An 18,922-nucleotide genomic window follows, 5' to 3' on the forward strand; every position below is an offset into this window, starting at 1 on the left:
ATTTATTTCAAAGAAAACCAGACTGTCTTCTGCCTCCCTAAATTCTGGTATAATTACCCATGGATCAGTAATATAAAACCCTGGAATTTCCACCAGTCATTTCTGCCCATCTTACATATTTTGAGTGCTAGCTTGTGTCTCCATTAGACATTTTCTCTGAAAACAACATGGAGCTAAGAGGCTTTTAAAAACAACCTTGAGCTGAAATGAAACATTCTGTTTCATATATATGCACTGCTATTTTTGCTTGGGCTTGAGTACACCCTTGAAACTGAACTCTCTAAATAATCCTCTTTCAGATTTTAACCAGCATGTGGGGAAAGGCAAATGCACAATGGGCACTGGCTCTGACCCAGCCCTGTCCTCACAAGCACTGTGGACACAAGAAGTTCAGGCCATGATGAACAGGAACCCACGCTCACACATCTAAATAAGCCATATAAAATAAATCCCCTGGGATGTGCTGTTGTCAGTGTGCCTTATCAGGGGACGGTTATCCAATGCTCCCATTGCAATGACCTTTTTCCACAATACTTGCTTAATTACCTGTTGTCACGTGAATTATATCATAATGACAAATGTCAGCCCACTGATGTCCAGGAACACTGCATTAGTGTGAAAATTTATCTTGTTACTACTTTACGGAGGAAAATGCTACAGAACTTAAACTTGTGGTGAAGGGTCCCTAGCTATCATTTTCCATTATGGAAACAAAACCATACATTGTAATTTTTCCCGATGAAACAGTTGGACCATGGTTTTCCAAAGAAGTTATGAAGAACACAGTCTAGCCTATGAAACTTGTGAGACAGCCCCCCGCAAGATACAGACAATCCCAAACTCCATTTTTGTGTGAATCCCACATTCTTCCTACCCCGTCATCTAAATAACTTCATGCCAAAACACCATTATGAGTCTGTCTGTGAGTCACTGAAATTCAACGACATCTGGAAATTTGATTGTGGTGCAATCTAATGGATGAGCCTCAGAGCCAGGAGCTCCTCACTGCTCATCCAATTTTTCTGCAGACATATTGCCTATCATTAGGCAAGCTATATAAATGCCATGCCCTGGTTTGCCATCCTGCACTAATGGGAGCAATAAATACCTTGGAACTCTGCTAATTAGAGCATTGTGCAATCCAACTGCTGGTCAGGCTGGTGAAAGTTTGCTCTACAATAGCTTCTATCAAATACATATTCTTTAGCTATGCTACAGATTTTTCCAATGAAAAGTAATTTTTTGATGTAAGATGAAACAAGCAATTTTTTTTCGAGTGCTCGTAATTAAGACATTTCTTAGAATAATCACTGCAGATAACACAGAAGTTGGTGTTGAGAGAACTCAATTACTTGCATTAGTAAAATCCAGAACGACAAGGTTTCTCTGTGTCTGTACTGCTAGGTATTTTGAAGTTTAGCAAGTTAATACATTCTGCAAAGCACAATTGCATATAATTTTCTATCCAGCAGCTTGCCTAATACTTTTATGCAAATACCACAATTAGGAGGAGGCCCAGTGAACATGATCACTTCTAATTACTTCCATATTGTCATATGATTTAAAACTGAGTCTTCTGGTTAGTATTAAAGCATTTTTCAAATTATAGCACAGCCTGTTTAGCTGTTTTAGCAGCTTTAATATGGTTTACGAAGGAAAGAGAAATGATAAAGATGTCATATTCTGGATATTTGCAACCTAATTGTAAATGTCATATAAGGCTGTAGGTAGAAGATATATCCCCCACCACTACCCTCCTCCTTGGCATTACTTTTTCAACCTTTTTCTCTAGCAAGGTCAAAATCCTGTAGATCCAAGACTGCAGCTACTGCTCACAGTCACACCACCTCTACCCTTTGTTTTCCCATCCATCACATAAGGCTTTTTGTCTTGCACTTAGTTTATTAGATTTATAGGGCAGGGACCATCACTTGCATTTTGCATTCTGTACATCCAGTGAAGGGTAATATATTGTACATTCATAAGTCACGTTCCGTACTTAAACACCATTGATGGGTTGCTTCTAATTGTTTATATGTCATAGATTTGCACCTTGGTTAAGTAATGCCATTAATCAGAGCATAGTAATCTAGATTAAATCATAGCTAAGGAGAGGGTTGTTACACTCTAGTGTCACAAATTCCTGTTTGAATAATAAAAAAAAAAACAAACCCTGTCCTGATTTTTGTGCAAGAAGGGGCAAAACCATTCCTGTTTTGCAATAGAAACAGTTCTTAGCATTGGAGCTGGGGTGTTAAGGAGCCCCTGCATGGATGAGCATGGTGGAGCAGAAAGGAGAGAAGGCAGACTGCTCTTGCCTCCTCCTGGGAGGATGCAGGGTGGACTGTCTGGGTACAGCCACCCTGTCCTCTGCACGCAACTGATCCATAGCTTTATGAAGGTTGGTGTGAGGCAACCCTACGGTGATGTTTTTTATCCCCACAGAGATAAAATATTTCAGGGGGATGAGGCAGGCAGGGAGAAGATGCCTTCTCTAGGCTTAAGATCATCTTAAGTCTCAGACGTCATGTGTGAATAATGTATATGAACAGAAAAATCACTGCTGTCTCCAAAGCAAGGACAAGGATAATTTTTAGAATGTCAGAGTGCTATTACCACTTCAACTCTGTTTGCTAGCCTTCCCAAAACGTCAGTATGCTTACCACAATTCCTGTGCTCAATGGCTGCATGATGAAAATGTGAAACAAAGTTGGCAATGGGCTGGCAGCACGTTAGGAGGTGTGGTGGTTTAGTTCTGGCTGGAGGCAAGACACCCACCAAAGTCGCTCTATCACTCCCCTTTTCAGTTGGACAGGGGAGAAAATATATATTGAGAAGCTTAGCAGTCAAGATAAGGACAGGGAGAGATCATTCAGCAATCAGTGTCACGGGCAGAACAGACTCAACACAGAATAAAGGAAAGAAAACTAATTTATGACACTGCACTGCACACCCAGTGACACCACAGTCAGATAATGAGAAGCGCAACCAGATCTTAAAACACCTCCTCTCCCACCCTCCCACCCCTCCCTTCTTAGCAGACTTCACTTTAGTCATGATTTCACTCCCTTCTTCCCCACCCACCCATCGTGGCACAGGGAGGGGCAAGGACTGGGGAAATGGGGGTTTTAGTCAGTTCCTCACAAGTTGGTTTCCTCCTTGCCGGGAGGGACGACACACTCGTTCATTCCATACACCCTTCTCCTGCTGCACCGTGGGGTCCCACCCTTCACGAACTTTTCCAACGTGAGTCCTTTCCCACAGGGATTCAGCTCTTCACCAGCTGCCCCAGTGTGGGTCACTGCTATGGTGGGCAGTAATAAATCACAATGAGTCTCAGTCGTGGCTGTCAGGAGAGGTCCCCAGGGACTGGAAAAAGGGTCACGTCATTCCCATTTATAAGAAAGAGAACAAAGAAAATCCAGGGGAACTACAGGCCAGTGAGCCTCACCTCTGTGCCTGGGAAGATCATGAAACAGATCCTCCTGGACGACATGTTGGAGCACATGAGGGATGAGTGTGTGATCCAGGACAGCCAGCACGGCTTCACCAAGGGAAGGTTGTGCCTTACCAATCTGGTGACCTTCTATGATGGAGTGACAGCATCGGTAGATAAAGGGAAAGCAATCAGTGCCATCTACGGGGACTTGTGCAAGGCCTTTGACACAGTCCCCCACCACATCCTATTCTCTAAATTGCAGAGATGTGGATTTGGTGGGTGGACCATCCAGTGGATAAGAAACTGGTTGAAAGAATGTAGACAAAGGTCAATGGGCCTATGTCCAGGTGGAGGCTGGTGACAAGTGGTGTCCCCCAGGGGTCTGTTTTGGGACTGGTCCTTTTTAGCACCTTTATCAATGACATCGATGATGGAATTGAATGCACCCTCAGCAAGTTTGCGGATGACACTAAGCTGAGTGGTGTGTTTGAAACAATAGAAGGAAAGGAAGCCATCCAGAGGGATCTTGACAGGCTGGAAAGGTGGGCCTGGGTGAACCTAATGAGGTTCAACACTGCCAAGTGTAACGTGTTGCACTTGGGCCCGAAGAATCCCAGACATAGTTACAGACTGGGAGAAGAGCTCCTTGAGAGTAGCCCTGCTGAGAAGGACTTGGGGATTCTGGTGGATGAGAAACTTAACATGAGCCAGCAGTGTGCTCTTGTAGCTCGCAAGGCCAATGGTATCCTGGGCTCCATCAGAAGAGGGGTGGCCAGCAGGGACAGGGAGGTGATTGTCCCTCACTACTCTGCCCTTGTGAGGTCCCATCTGGAGTACTGTGTCCAGATCTGGGGCCTCCAATACAACAAAGATGTGGAACTGTTGTAGAGGGTTTAGAGGGCCACAAGGATGATTAGAGAGCTGGAGCACCTGCCCTACAAGGAGAGGCTGGGCTTATTCAGCCTGGAGAAGAGAAGGCTGTGGGGGACCTCATTGCAGCCTTCCAGTACCTGAAGGGATCATACAAACAGGAGGGAAATCAACTTTTTTAAAAGGTAGACAATGGCAGGACAAGGGGGAATGGACTGAAGCTAAAGGAAGGAAGGTTTAGGTTAGATATTAGGGGAAAGATTTTTACAGAGAGAGTGGGTAGGTGCTGGAACGGGCTGCCCAGAGAGATGGTGGATGCCCCGTCCCTGGAGGTGTTCAAGGCCAGATTGGATGGGGCCCTGTGCAACCTTGTTTAGATCCAGACCTGGAGGCTGGTGGCCCTGCCAATGGCAGGGTGTTGGAATTCTATGATCCTTGGGGTCCCTTCCAACCCAGAACATTCTATGATTCTATGTAAGGGCTGTGTGGGTAGTATTTTGAGAGGTCTTAATGTTTGTACACTCGTATTACCTATATCAAATATAAGAATTCCTTAATTTACATTAAGATTTTAAATCAGATATTTGAATACCGAGGACTAAACTTGTCTGTCATGAAAAGATGCATACATATATAAAAATTGATTTACAGAGATTTTGCACCAACTTTCAGCTGGTGAAATTTTCAGAAATTCACAACTCTGATGAAGTTAAATTGTGATTGCGATAAAAGTTGAGTTAATTACCTAAATGTGCTCTACTGGGATCAATTTTTTCTTAAGCTTCTTTTTTCCCCAAGTCTTTCCAATCTAAAGACACTGCAAACCTCCAGAAAAGTTTTAGTCTGACCACAGGAACAGAGAAAGGGACTTAAAAGAAAATTAAAGAACTTTTGAAAGAACTTCTGTTGACTTTAAAAGCCAGATCTCACTTTGTGATTTCTTCTGGGTTCTTAAAAAGAAATCTCACATGAATTCACTTCTTGGCCTTAAGGGAACAGTGGTTTTATGGCAAAAGTTCTTAATGAATTTTGATGCTCTGACTGCATCAGCATGCATTGATGGTCAGTTGGTGTCTACTGACACCCATTAAATCAAAGATGTTCACAGAACTCTCCCATGGAGTACTGTAGAGTAAAAACTCAGAAGTGAAAAGTGATCTTGCAGTAAAGAGCATTATGTTTCTTATGGAGACACACGAATGAGCTTAAAATTGATATATTTTGAATGTTGATGCTTTATGATATGAGAAGTGTGTGAAAATAAGATTACTCTTTTAATCATATCTTTTATTGGCTTTTCCCAAAATTATACTAGCAATAAAGATGAATGTTGCAAAGAATCAATTTTAGCCCCGTGTTTTATGCTGACCCTTCTTGACATCTGAGCTTCTGCAACATTGGAAGCTGACATTATTAGTTGTTCAGCTCTATCAAACTGGAAATTTCACCTTATTAAAATGCAGTTGCTATGGAAACACCATAGTACTGTGATATTTGCTTGCAGGCGATATAGAAAAAAATCTTAGGACCAATATACAAGTCAATGCACGTCATCTTAAAATACCTTCTTGGTGTTCTGATGCTTTTAAAATGAAAAAATACCAATAGGAAATGTAAGCTGTAGCACTTTATCTTAATGTACTGGAAGAGTGAAAGACACTTTCCAACAATAATCTTGGGTATATGCCATAGAGAAATAATACTTAGACAGAGACTGATTCTGAAATTGCAATTTTTTATTAAAGCTAACACTTCTAAAGTCTCAGTACCTGTCTCTTTTATTCATACATATTTATTTCATTTGAATATTATTATTTTAATGTCTTTGTCCTTCTGGTTTGAAAGCCCTTCTTCTTTCTTGAGAACTCTGAAAAACTTACCTTTCAAATGTGTACCACGTTATCTTTCTTTATGACAAGAGAAAGGGGCTTTCACAGTTAATAATGAAACACAAAAACTGATAAGCCATGTGCCTAAAATGTACAAGAAGCCCTCAGTAGAGCAGGAAATCCAACTGTGCATGCAACACTGCAGACTAACCTTCATTTACTTCACCATGCTAGAATTATTTATTGGCTTTTTAAATATACTTTTCTTTCCTTATTCTACCTGCCATAATTTATGTCAGAAATGTTTATTCAGTTTATCATATTTTTCCTTTAGTAACATGCACAAAATGGAAGAAGACAGGGCAGAGTCACCACTGCTGGAGGTTGAGAAATGGACTAAAAGTTGGACAGCTAAGGTTTTATTCACAGCTCTAGACCAGATATTCTGGATATGTAGTGACACTAGGGGTTATGTGCTGGGTCAGAGGAAAGGTCTGGTGTGGACAAGTGTCTTATCCCCAGTTGGGTCAATAGTAGATGCCTCAAAACAAAGGGCAGGGCTCCTTTTCTGATGTGCTCACGAATCCTCTGGGAATGCATTTCTCCTTCCGTGGTTTTGTCTAATGTATGGTTTGGTCAGGTACGTGTTACACCAACCAGACCACTCTGCTGTGATGCCCCAAAGTTTTGTATGAAGGATCTCAATGGCTTTGAATTTGCTGACTGATTCACTTGACATCCTCTAGTTCCTGGATTATAGGAGTCAGTAAGTAATAATGAATGAGGTACATAATCCACCTTCTCCACATGCTCACGACTTTAAAACTTTACCACATCATTCCTGGACTATTGATTATGGGCAAGTCACTGCAATTCTCTATTCTTCTATATTTCACATTGAAACAGAAATAATGAGAACTCTCTTTTTTGAGAGAATCCTTCTCAATGCCTTCTAAGGAAATGGGAGTATTAAAGTTAAAATAATAACTAAGTTTATGTCATTTTATTGATACTAAATATGACTGAGTGAACAGAGAAGCATCTCAGACTGCAGTGCACCTGCACTGGATGTGATAGAGCAGGGTGGACTCTTCTGTATGGGCCCTGCATGTTCACAGATGCTTTGGGCAGGTGCAGCCAGGAGAGCTGGCGAGGGAAGAGACTGACCACACCCATTCAGATTTTGGGAAAGCCTTTTCATGAAAGAACAAGACTACACACAAGGTATCCTCCAAAGAATGTTCACCCATGATGTTTGGATGCCGAGATAGGAAACCAATTACTGGTCTTCTCAGGTATGTAAACCAGCACATAATTTTTTAAATTATCATTGTCAGTAGCCCAAGGTAACCAACAAATTAAAGACTGCTATGACAGGGCTCAGTGAAAGGGAAGGAAAAGAGCAGGGAGAATAGTAGATGTGAGAAGGTTTTGTCCAGTAAAACCAGCCTCTGGAACCATCTAAGCAATAGGAGCAATTCAGAAGAAGGTACATTCAGGCTGGAGAAATTGAAAATTTTAACTCTTCTGAGCAGGTAAGTGACTAAACAGGTTTCCACTGTACAGATATTTTTACTTTATCATTTGGCAGTATTTCAGAAAGCCCAACATGACACTATATTATATTATGTCAAGTAGGAAAATTACATATGGGGTCACCCAGTTTTGAGACTATCTGAATCCTACAGGTAGACAGAGCACCAATAATATATTACTGTCATAAACCACTTTTGGCATGAATGGGAAGTCTTGCTGCATTCACTATCTACCAGTTTTATTCACTGATTGTTATGCAGGAGTATAGGATCTTGATTTATTTGCCCTCACAAAATATAAAAGAAGATTGATATGAATACTTCATTATTCAGTATTTCTGTCAAAGTAATTTTTTTCTCAGGTACTGTACTATTCTGAAAGGTAAGGTAGTCCAACTAATTATTTGTCTGAGAAGACCATAGAAGGCAGCCATGATCCGTTTTTTTCTACAAAAAGAGATTTAGGTCCAAAACCAACAAGTAATTTTCTGGCATTGAGAATTACTTACATCAAAACATAACACAGCTATTAAAGAAAAATGGAAAAAAATACTTATATAAATTGAACATGTAATAGGGGTTGATGTCAACCCCCGAGTCCTCTGGGTTGCATGGCACAATGAGCAAAGGCAAGTGAAGGCTCCATTCCAGGAGAAGTGTCCTGTCTGCAGGTGGGTTGAGCCATGCTGGTTAGCCTTCCGCTGCCTGTTGGTATGTACAACCTCCACCAGCACTTCTGTTCCCATACTTTCTTGCATGGATACATACGGTAGACCCACATTTATTTGCAAGTGACGTGGAAATTTTCATTTCTTATTTGAAGCCATTAACTTTGAAGACTGACAGTCTGGAAGTCGTTATCTTCTCTATCCTTTGATTCATTTTGGGGAAGTTCCATAATTTTATTACATAAGTTTCCCAATATAACTTTGACACTATATACACTTTAATAACTTGACAACACCTTAATTTATATTATAAAGCCCTGTGACTTTTTCCCTGTTGGGACCACAATCACCATCTAGCTAAATTGCCATGCTATAATGTGGAGGTCCCACTTCACGTTAATAAAGGAGGTCATGCATATGATGGCATTTAATAATAAGTCTTGATTTTTAGTGAAGTGAAATGTTTTTCTCACCAGAAGGTCTAACCTTTCTATGGAAGCAATCAATTTTAACAGTTCAGCTAGTTTTGCAATTGGCATATAGAAGCAAAGTGCTTAAAGACTTTTTTTTCTTTTAGCTATGTATAGTCATAATCACAGATTGTACTTCGTTTTTATACATTGTCCCAGCTCACCCGCGGCATTTACAAACTTTCAGGAGGTTAGATTACAACACTAGGGGCAACTGTGCATCAATTGCTCACAATAGTTCTGCTGAAAATGCTCTTGAGAAAATGACCTACTCTGTTGGCTGCTAAAGAATTGCAAAGCCAAAAGAAATAAACCACCAAAAACCTAGGAAAAGCCATTCAGTAACCAGGTGAGGAATTACAATTCAGTACTGGGAAGTAGATCTGTTAATAAAGACCACTTTTTGTCATTTTTAGACTGGCACTATAACTAAAACTGCTGTAGCAGCAAATATATTTGACATTCTAATAGGGACAAGTTAGGTCTAGATTTTAGGACAACCTATAGGGCAAGTCTAACACCATTAAACTCAGTCTCTAGTACCTCAGTTGTGTCATTCTCAAGGTTCTGTTGCTTGGAGGCTCATTCTCATGGCTTCATTGCTACGGCCTTTAATGTGTTTGCACTACCTCCATTAATACAATTACTTTCTATTAGTAGGAGTTTTGTAGATGCAGTGAAGTGAATACAGACCCATTAAAATGTGTGAGTTACATATTAATAACACAAACTAGGGCTTGCTACTTTCCTTCTACATTCAGCTAAATAACTGCTGAAAAGAATACAACAGATGCAGGAAAATATTCTTAGCTTCAGACATAAGGAATAAATTTTATGAAATGTTTCTTTTTCCATTTTTTTTTTAAGCTTGACTCCAGCCTGATGAGGCTTGCTGCTTTTAAATGTATTCTAATTAATTTCATAATGTTTCACTTTGCAAAATAAACAGCCTCCCAGGTTTGGGGTTTTTTTTGTTTGTTTGTTTGCTGGTTTTGGGTTGGGGTTTTTTTGTTGTTGTTGTTAAACAAAAGTAGACTCTTTTCCATGACAATTCCATGCTTTTTCCATTTCCTTTCACATAGTATCCATTCTTCTCTAGACTGTTGACATTCTGTCTCCCAGAAAGTAAGGTGAGGCAGGCTACCATATCTAAATCAACTACCCTAATCTCTGAACTCTGAATTATTAAAGGAAGTTCCTTGTTCTTCACCTGTGACCTGAAAAACAAAACATCATCAGGGCTTCCAGGGAAGAATCAGAGCTGTGACCCCTGGATTCAAGTTGCTGCTCTTCTAACTAGGGCATGATATGATGCAAATAGCTCCACAGACTGCTTTCTGTGTATGCTACATTTTTCTCCTCACGTATTGTTTACAGAGCATAGAAGCTGCTCAGTTACAGACTTCAGGGAGAGGGGTGCTCATGAATGGACTCTGTCACTCTGGGTTACTGGTGCTTAAGTTTCCTTTGCAAGCATTAGGCATTACAGTAGTGCTCATTTCAGCACAAATCTCCTACATACACTTTCTCTTATTATAGCTTAACCCTTGAGTTAGGCTACCTGTGGAGGATTTCTGGGTTTCTTAATATTCAAATGTTTGTTTGCTAATGCTCACTCTTGATTTAGTGTCCATCCTGATCCAGTAAATATAGATTTACATACTTGTAGAAATGGAGAAGCCCTAATAGCAAAGGTCTCTACTTAAGCACACCTTATCACTGTATGCTAAGAACATCTTGATGGAAAATGAAAGACTGTGATTCAAGGTCCTTTTTTCCTCCCTCAGCAAACTGGATCTGCAGGTGAGATCAACATGAAGGGGTCAGCTGAAAGGTGACTAGAGGTGCTTCAAGAGGGATGTTACTGTAGCATGTAGCTGCTTGACTTTAGTATAGTTACTTTCTGTGTGACTATATATGGTATCACCCTTCTCTTATTTGCTCCTTCACACTGGCAGTTTCATAGTAGTGGAAATGAAGGTTTCATTTGTTTAACACTTATGTGCATCCCCATACAGTGCTGATTTCTAACCTTCCTTTAGATGGGATTCGGATACAGGACTCGAGCACTGCTGGAGACACTTCTTCTGTGATGGCTTTACTGGCTATCTGGGCGTTGACCTTGCACCTGTGCTAATGTCCTCCATCTTTCTGTAAATTTTTGTCCTTTTTCTGACATACATTATTGCTGGTGTATACCTTCTTCTCTTATCCCTTGCCCAGAACATATTGAACTGCTGCAGGTGCTCAGTTACTCAAAGCCACAGCTTCATTGCTTTCTGTATCATTTGCTAGTTACCCCTAACCACTTCAGAGCTTTCTTCTGCCCTGGTATTTCATAGAAGAGTTTATATACTGTAAATTGCCTGCCGCACCCCTTCCCATTAAGATACCATCTGTTATGCATTATCCTCAAGTGTTATTTGCAGCCCAACGAGCTTCCACTAAAAATATGGGTTATTTCCCTTCAATTTCTTCACTCTAGATTTGGCTCTGTGGAAAGCATGTGTGCAGCTGTTCAATGCTTGCTTGGAGGGTTATTTGCTACCTAAAGGCTTTATTTGCCATCTCTTTTCTCTCTTACTCAGTTTCTTGATTTTTCATTCTCCTTTTTTCTTTCTGGGATGAAAGGGCGAGGAATAAATGTGCCCACAGCCTCTGCAAGGATCTGCATCCCCATCCACCCTCTGCTCTTGCCATCAAGTCAGATAGCAGAGCAGGCATCCTTTCAGCTTGTGCTATGAACTCACTCACCCACTCAGATACTTTGGTGAAATGCGACAAGCTGCCAGGTGAAATACAGTTCTGAGCTTTAACATTTGCTTCAACAGAACATTTTCTTCCCTTGCCAATGTGACTTTTGATTTGATCATGAACCATAGTAAATCGTGATTTTCCTGTAACATTTCAGGCATCTGGCCTGAAGCTCTTAATTTTGCCACTTTAGCAGTGCCGTGTAGCTCTGGCTTTGTTCCTGATGAGAGGGAGAGATGGGGCTGGCTGTCCAACACTGTCCAACAGTGATTCTTCAGCCAGACAGACCTCAGAAAGGACCGGCAGTACCGTCATATTTCTCTATGTTTTATGCCTGCTCAAATATCAGACTCAATCACCCTTTGGTATGAGTATCTTCAGTTAGCCAACAAGTGGATACAACTTCCTCCCAGAGCTGATGCTTCAGACCCACAGTCCTAGTAGCATTATAGGGCACATCAGGCAGGCTGGAACTCCCCTTTCTATGGGATGAAGGCAGATTTGGGGCCACCTGTCAGCATTTCAGGTTGTCCCTTTTCTTCACGGTCTAGGGCACTACCAAACCTGTTCTTCTAAAATGATTGTTGAAAAAAGATTTCTGAGTCCTGCAGATTTATGTCTCTCTAAGCCTCTCTTCTCATGTTCTATTTAAGTTACATTTACAAAAAGGTGTTATACTAATGTAACCCTGATGTGGTTTGTTGCTATATTATGATTACGTCAGAAACCCATTTTTTTGTCTTCCTGAAGATAAATATGTAATGAAAAATGCACACAAAAATTATATGTGTCAAAGGCTGTATGCTAAAGACGAGTAAAAGCTTCGAAATTTCAACTTCTTTCTAGCTATTTCAAGAGATAAATGTTGTTGACAACATTCTAAAAATTTTTGCTGCCCTTAAGACTTTATATTAGATAGTGTGATTTTTTAGAATAATTACAGTAGGATAAAGAATAAAATAAATTATATGAAAATGAATAATGTTCAAAACAAAACTTTTTGTTTAATCTTATTTTAGTGGTTTTGGAAACAATCCGACACTCAAATAAAGGAATTTGAAAAATCTCGCAAGATGAGATATAGCATAGCAATGAATTAATACTACTTTACAATGCATTCTATTTTATGGTTGACTTAATAACCAGAATTGGAAGTATGATCTCAGCAGGTGAGTTTTCAGGCATCAATCCCAAGCACTGAAAGCTGACCGACATTTTGGATGCCCCCTGCATTACGGTTTGGACAAATGAATGTCCTCATAGGTAGACAAACAATCCCTTTAATGAAAATTTCAATGGATTTTATATAAATTAACTGCTCCTAATATTCATCATGGCATTAAGGAAACAAAGAGGCCTTAGTGTAGCCTCTGAAGTGACATTTTCTGTTCTGAGTGAAGTTGGTGGCAGAATTCCATTGTTTTCAGGACACATTGAAGTGGAGTATAGGCATAGCAGCTTTTGGCAGATCTATTTAAATTGATACTGTGAAACTTCTGGTTCTAGGTTACACCACAGAACTTGGAACAGAATCAGAACTAGACTTCACTGACTTTCTATTACGTGTTTTGTCATGTATCTGAGTTGCATCAGGTCCAGGGATTGTGTGAACCCACAGTTTAAGGTGGCCAGTAGAACCCTGCATTGGCCAGAGACTGGAAATCTGCTCTTTGGTTCACTATGTGTATGGCTGGAGTCAGTCTTTCACCATGCCACGTGTATACAATGCACCACCTAGTATAGCTTTTTATGCAATGCAAGCAGCCCAGAAAATTTCTGAAATTGCATCCCACATGAGGCTGACCAGTGAACACTGGTGTTACTGGATATTTCAAATTTTATCCCAAAGGAAAGCAGCCTTTCTGTAACTGCAACAACATTCTACAAGACAAAATGCCAGGTTCTGCTTACTTTGCACTTGAAAGAGAAGTCATGAGTATGAAAGCTGGATATTGACTGGTTCTCTACCTCACTGTTACATGGAAAAAAAGGGTAGATCAGGTACTTAGGGATAGGGTCTAGTATAGGATGGGAACATTGGACTTGATGATCTTTAAGGTCTTTTCCAACCTTGTAATTCTATGATTCTGTGAATTTGCTCTGGCTTGCTTGATTGATTTTTGCTGTTATTTCTCCCAATTACCTTTATATATAAAAAGAGACATGTTCTAAGTTATTTACAACAGATAAGAATAAATTTCTAGGCAACCTCTTTGAATGACTCTGCTTCAGATGGTTGGACCGGGGGGACCTCCAGAAGTGCCTTCTAACCTCAACTATTCTGCGATTCTAGCTTCAGATCTCTAGATAAAACACATCCAAGTATTGGGAATATGTCTTGCTGCCAATAAAGATGAAGATAATTTAAAACACTGTAAAACAACAAAACCAACAAACCCCCATTTTTACACTATTAAAGCGTTTTCTTCTGACTGGATTTCAGCCACTTGGTGTAGTTTTACTGTTGTCAAATTTCTAAAGAAAAAAGTAATTCCAGAGAATGAAACAGAAATTTGTTACTTAAAAGATGTTCATATAGGCCAATTTTAAAACATGTTTCTTTTCCTCCTTCTTTTTTTTTCCTGAGTTGCATAAATAGTGTTCACTTACAAAGAACCTTTTTTTAAAAATAAATTAAAAAATAAAAGAATCCCCAACAAGCCAAGGTCCCTTAGTCTGGACTGCTCTTAAACTGCAAGCTAGTTCACATCAATGTTTTCTTAAGCTACTTCAGAACTTTATGCTACGTTTGGTCTGACCTGAGGCAGAAGAGGGAAGGGTGACAGAATGGTTCATGTTAAGGTCATTTCATATGGCTGAAAAACTGTCAAATAGAACAAAGTAACCAGACTGTTTCTGTAGGGACTACTGACTCTAGAGAAAGGTATGCCCAGGAGACAGCACATCAAACTTTTTTGATCTGTGAACTGGGGTTCTGGTGTACCATAGGTGAGCTCAAAACCAGATCAGTAAATTATAAGTCAATTGCACTGTATGCCTTCATGAAAAAATGCCAAAGTAATCCTCACTGCTTAGACTCTTCCCTCATGCCATTTTCGAGAAACTTGTGAGCTAGTGCAGTGTTTCACTAAAGAAAATTGGTTCCCATTCCAGATAAAAACTTAACACCTGTCCGTAGTCACAGGTTCCTTCCTTCATTCCTGGCATCGGTCACTTGCTGAAGACTAAGTACTGATGGACAGCATATTTCTACTCCAACAGCAGCTTGTTGGTACCAATGGTATCAACTGTATATTTTTCTGGGTGTTCCCCTGGTATCATTAGCTGCAATCTCATGGCCTTTATTGCTCTCTGGACCCTGTTGCAGTAATGAGGACCAGGAAAGGCTGGAGGTGGGCTACATGTCCTTTCCTCTTTTCTGCAGCCAGCGGTACTTCTGCTTGACGTCCTCTTCAAAGTGCTGGAGCAGAGCTGCTCAAACTGTGGGGGTAAGCTTGGCTCTGCATGTGCAAAAGAGAAAATGGTGTGGCATTGCCTGGCCAGGTGCTGTCAGTGCATTACTGAAGAACTTCACAGCGCAACCTCAACTGTGGAGCCCAGTGGCGTGTCCTCAAACCAGACTGGTGGGGACAAGCATTAGGAATAGGGGAAAAAAAGAAGTTGTTGGGACCTTCATGAGCAGCCTTACAAAACTCATCAGAGGCAAGTGTGCTCCATACATACTGTGAAAGGCTCAGAGGCATCACACATCGCTGACAGGCAGGCTGCTCTTGCAAGAGAGACATGACATGAAAGAGCCAAACATGAAAGCCGCGGAGTTACAGTCCAAGTTCACTGAGACAGGTCCAGCCCTTCCCAGCTGGAAGGCAGCAATACTCTACTTAACTTGAGTTTCAGCACATGAAGCATTGCTGTAGATTGTCATTGTTTTGAAGGGTTTAACTACTTTGTTTTGTTTCATAAATAAACAGCTTTTTGTAAGTGTCAGAACAAGATACATATTTGGGTCCAGCATTTCTGAGTCAGAAGCTTGGTAGGTACTTAGAGCAGCCCTTCAGGCAGAACAACCACCTTCCACCTCCTCTCTGACCACACAAACAACCAGCTGGTTTCATTGATTAAATAATATCTCTTGTTTTTCCTCAACTCCTTGGAGTTTTGTTAGTATTAAAAAGAATCTCTGCATGCTCGTGAACTACAGATCCATGGCTGTAGTCTGTAACACCTGCAGATGAAAATCAAGGCTCCCAGGCTACAGATCTGCATTCTGTGGCAACACCCTTACCCAGAGATGTTGCCAGGGCCTGGAGCCAGGACTGACTAGGTCCTGGTTCTCAGATGTCTTGCAACATTTCTTACAAACATTAACTTTATAGGACATGATGTCATATATTATTTTAGGCAGTGAAAGGCTCCATTTACCTTTTTCCAGGGCAGATGGGATTACTGATGATGCAAGAACTGCATTTTTTCTAGATTATATATCCACATTTCTGGAGATGAGGTCTGCTAATCACAACAACGTCCAATTTGCCCCACAATTCGTATGCAGGCAACACAAGCAGGCTGCCTATTTTGTCCTCCAAGATATGGCCAGGATCACTGTAAATGTAGCTATTACAGTCTTTTACTTCCACAGAAGTCAGGCATAATTAGAAGACCTTCAGGTCAAAAAGAATATTATCCATGCTAATGTGTCTAGGAATATTTCAGCTGAGTAATAAAGTACACCCTGTTCACTGAGTGATAAAAATTCATCTTTGGCAACCTGGGGCACTTCTCAACATGGTACTTGGCTTCCCCTTCTACACTGTGATGACAATCTCTGAGGCAAGTCTCCCCTAGGGAGATACTGCTGTTCCACTGTGTCCCACATACCACAGATCAATGACAACAGACTGTCTTTTTCATATACAACAAAGGAGAGACTCATTTTCTGGTGTCAGGGCAGAGGTTCAGATAGGAATATCCATGTGGACTGGAAAAAAGGGTCACAGGCAAGACAAAAGCCTAAGGTGCAGTTGAGGCTGCAGTGATGAGGTCTATGCTGCTGTGCTGCACCCCATCCTCCATTCCATCCTCAGGAGGCCCTTTGGCCAGGCTTCGTGGGGCAGCCCATCACCCCCACTTCCTCACAGATAATCTCTGCAGCCCTCCAAGATCCCATGGAAATGAGGACTTAAACCTTAAGCTGATTCTTCTGGTCTTCACATCCCCTGCACAGGTCTTTCTGCTTCACAACCTTAAAAAGCAGCCATTGATATTTTGGTTTCTTATGACTGTGTGTTCAGGGACCAGATTCATAAACATTTAGAGAGCTATAATTTTCCACACATTATCTGCTATGACAGGTATTTGGCACACCTGTATTTACCAGGCCACTGCCCCATTCCTAAATTTTCACACACAGAGAGACCAGACGGGTACTCTGAAGGCTTTCTGAAAACAGATGTCAGGCATGCCTATGTCTCTGCAGGCTGGCTGTCTTCCCTTGCCTGTCTTTCGTCACTTCTGAGAATGTCCAGTCTTAGGCAAACACTGGAAGGAGCTGGACTGCAGGGAGGAAGCCCAAATTTCACTAGGTAGTGCTGCTGCAAGAAAAGAAAGCCGTTGCCAGTGTAGCTGGGCTGTACACTTTGCAGATGGCACACAATTATTGCTGTACTCCATTTTTCTTCCAAAGACAGAAATGCACCAATCAGTTCATGCATTAAATAGGATTGCTCAGAGGAAGAAGACTCGAACAACTCTTCATTTATATGAGATGCTGAAGGAAACGCATGAGAAAACTCAGAAAAATGTGATTATGGTTTTTTACAGCATGTAGTGTGATAAAGTTCAGAATTTCAAAAAACCACAAAGAGCAGCTGTTAAAAGTGGTAAACAACGTTGTCCAGAAACAAAAAAAATTGGAAAATGGTTGGGTTTAGACTATCTGGTTTTACACACAGATCATGCCTGAGCTGCTTTGATGTAAATTTACATTATCTTTGTCAGCACAGTATGTTTACAGTCTGGACACATTTACCAAACATCTGATTCAGCTGCAAAAGTAAATTTCTGAAAGCACGGTTGTGATGCAAGTGGATGCAGCATCCGTGACTTCAAAGTACATGCGACTTCCTGTGATGGAGTACTACAGATTGCCCTGGCAATCTTCATTCTTGTTTGTATGAGACCTTTATACCCTTCTCCAGCAATATATGGGGGCTTGAAGTAGAAATTAGTTACTTTTGCATTCATTTTGAGGCCCACTCACAATATTTTGTTAGATAAACCAGATGAAACACAAATATTTTGCACATAAACCCCAGTCCACTTTTAAATCTCTATCTGTATCTTTTGCTGAAGCTGTTTATGTGGATTACCTTATGTCCTGGGCTTGGGCTGTGAGGGGCTGTAGGGATGGGAAGAGGGCACAAGGGAGATATTTTGAAAGGTCTCCTTACTGCAGCTGTTGAACTTCAGTGTTAGAACTCAATGACTCAGATGCTGATTTCTGCACACCAGAGCCTCGCAGAACTTAATCAGAAATTGCAAATGATACACAGTGGAAAAACAGCAAATGGATTTTGGTTTGCAGTTGAAAATTGAAACGACAGGTATGTTATCCATTCCAGGAAAACAGATGTAGAGCGAGTCATACAAAAGCAAAGCCCCTACAAAACACCACCAAAATAGACCTTACATCTAAATGCATTAATTTTACTTGCACAGGAGCAAGAGTGTTTGCCAATGGTATAGAGTTTGGAAGAATGTGCTCATGCCTACCTCCCATAGACCCTTCCTTACTATGAAAATGACAGTATTGCAAAGATTTCTAAAAACTTGAAACTATTTGGCTGTTCCAAGTGTGTCGGAAGAGGAGTCGGCAAGGAAGGAATCCAGCTTGGCTGAGTAGAGATATCTGGGAAGATATTAGGAAAAAGAGGGGAAAATATGAGCTTTGGAAGAAGGGGCAGGTGTCTTGGGATTAGTATAGGAATGTAGTAAGATCATGTAGAGAGAAAGTCAGAAGGGCTAAAGCTGAACTGGAACTTAGAATGACCAGTTCTGTAAAAGATAATAAAAGTCCTTCTATAGGTATATTAACAGTAAGAGTCAAGGAGAATCTCCAGCCCTTATTGGATGCAGGAGGAACATTAGTGACAAAAGATGAGGACAAGGCTGAGGTACTTAATTCCTTCTTTACCTCTGTCTTTAATAGTAAAGTTGGATATTCCCTGAGGACTCATCCTCAGGAACTGAGGCAGACAGGAAGGTTGTAGAGAGGTGGGCGATGGTCTCTTCAGCCAGGTGACAGGAGATAGGACAAGGGGAAATGGCATGAAGCTGTGCCAGGGCAGGTTTAGATTGGATATTAGGAAAAAAAATTTTACTGAAAGAGTTGTCAGGC

The sequence above is a fragment of the Gallinula chloropus genome (genome assembly GCF_964237585.1).
Source record: "Gallinula chloropus genome assembly, chromosome: 2".
NCBI lineage: Eukaryota > Metazoa > Chordata > Aves > Gruiformes > Rallidae > Gallinula > Gallinula chloropus.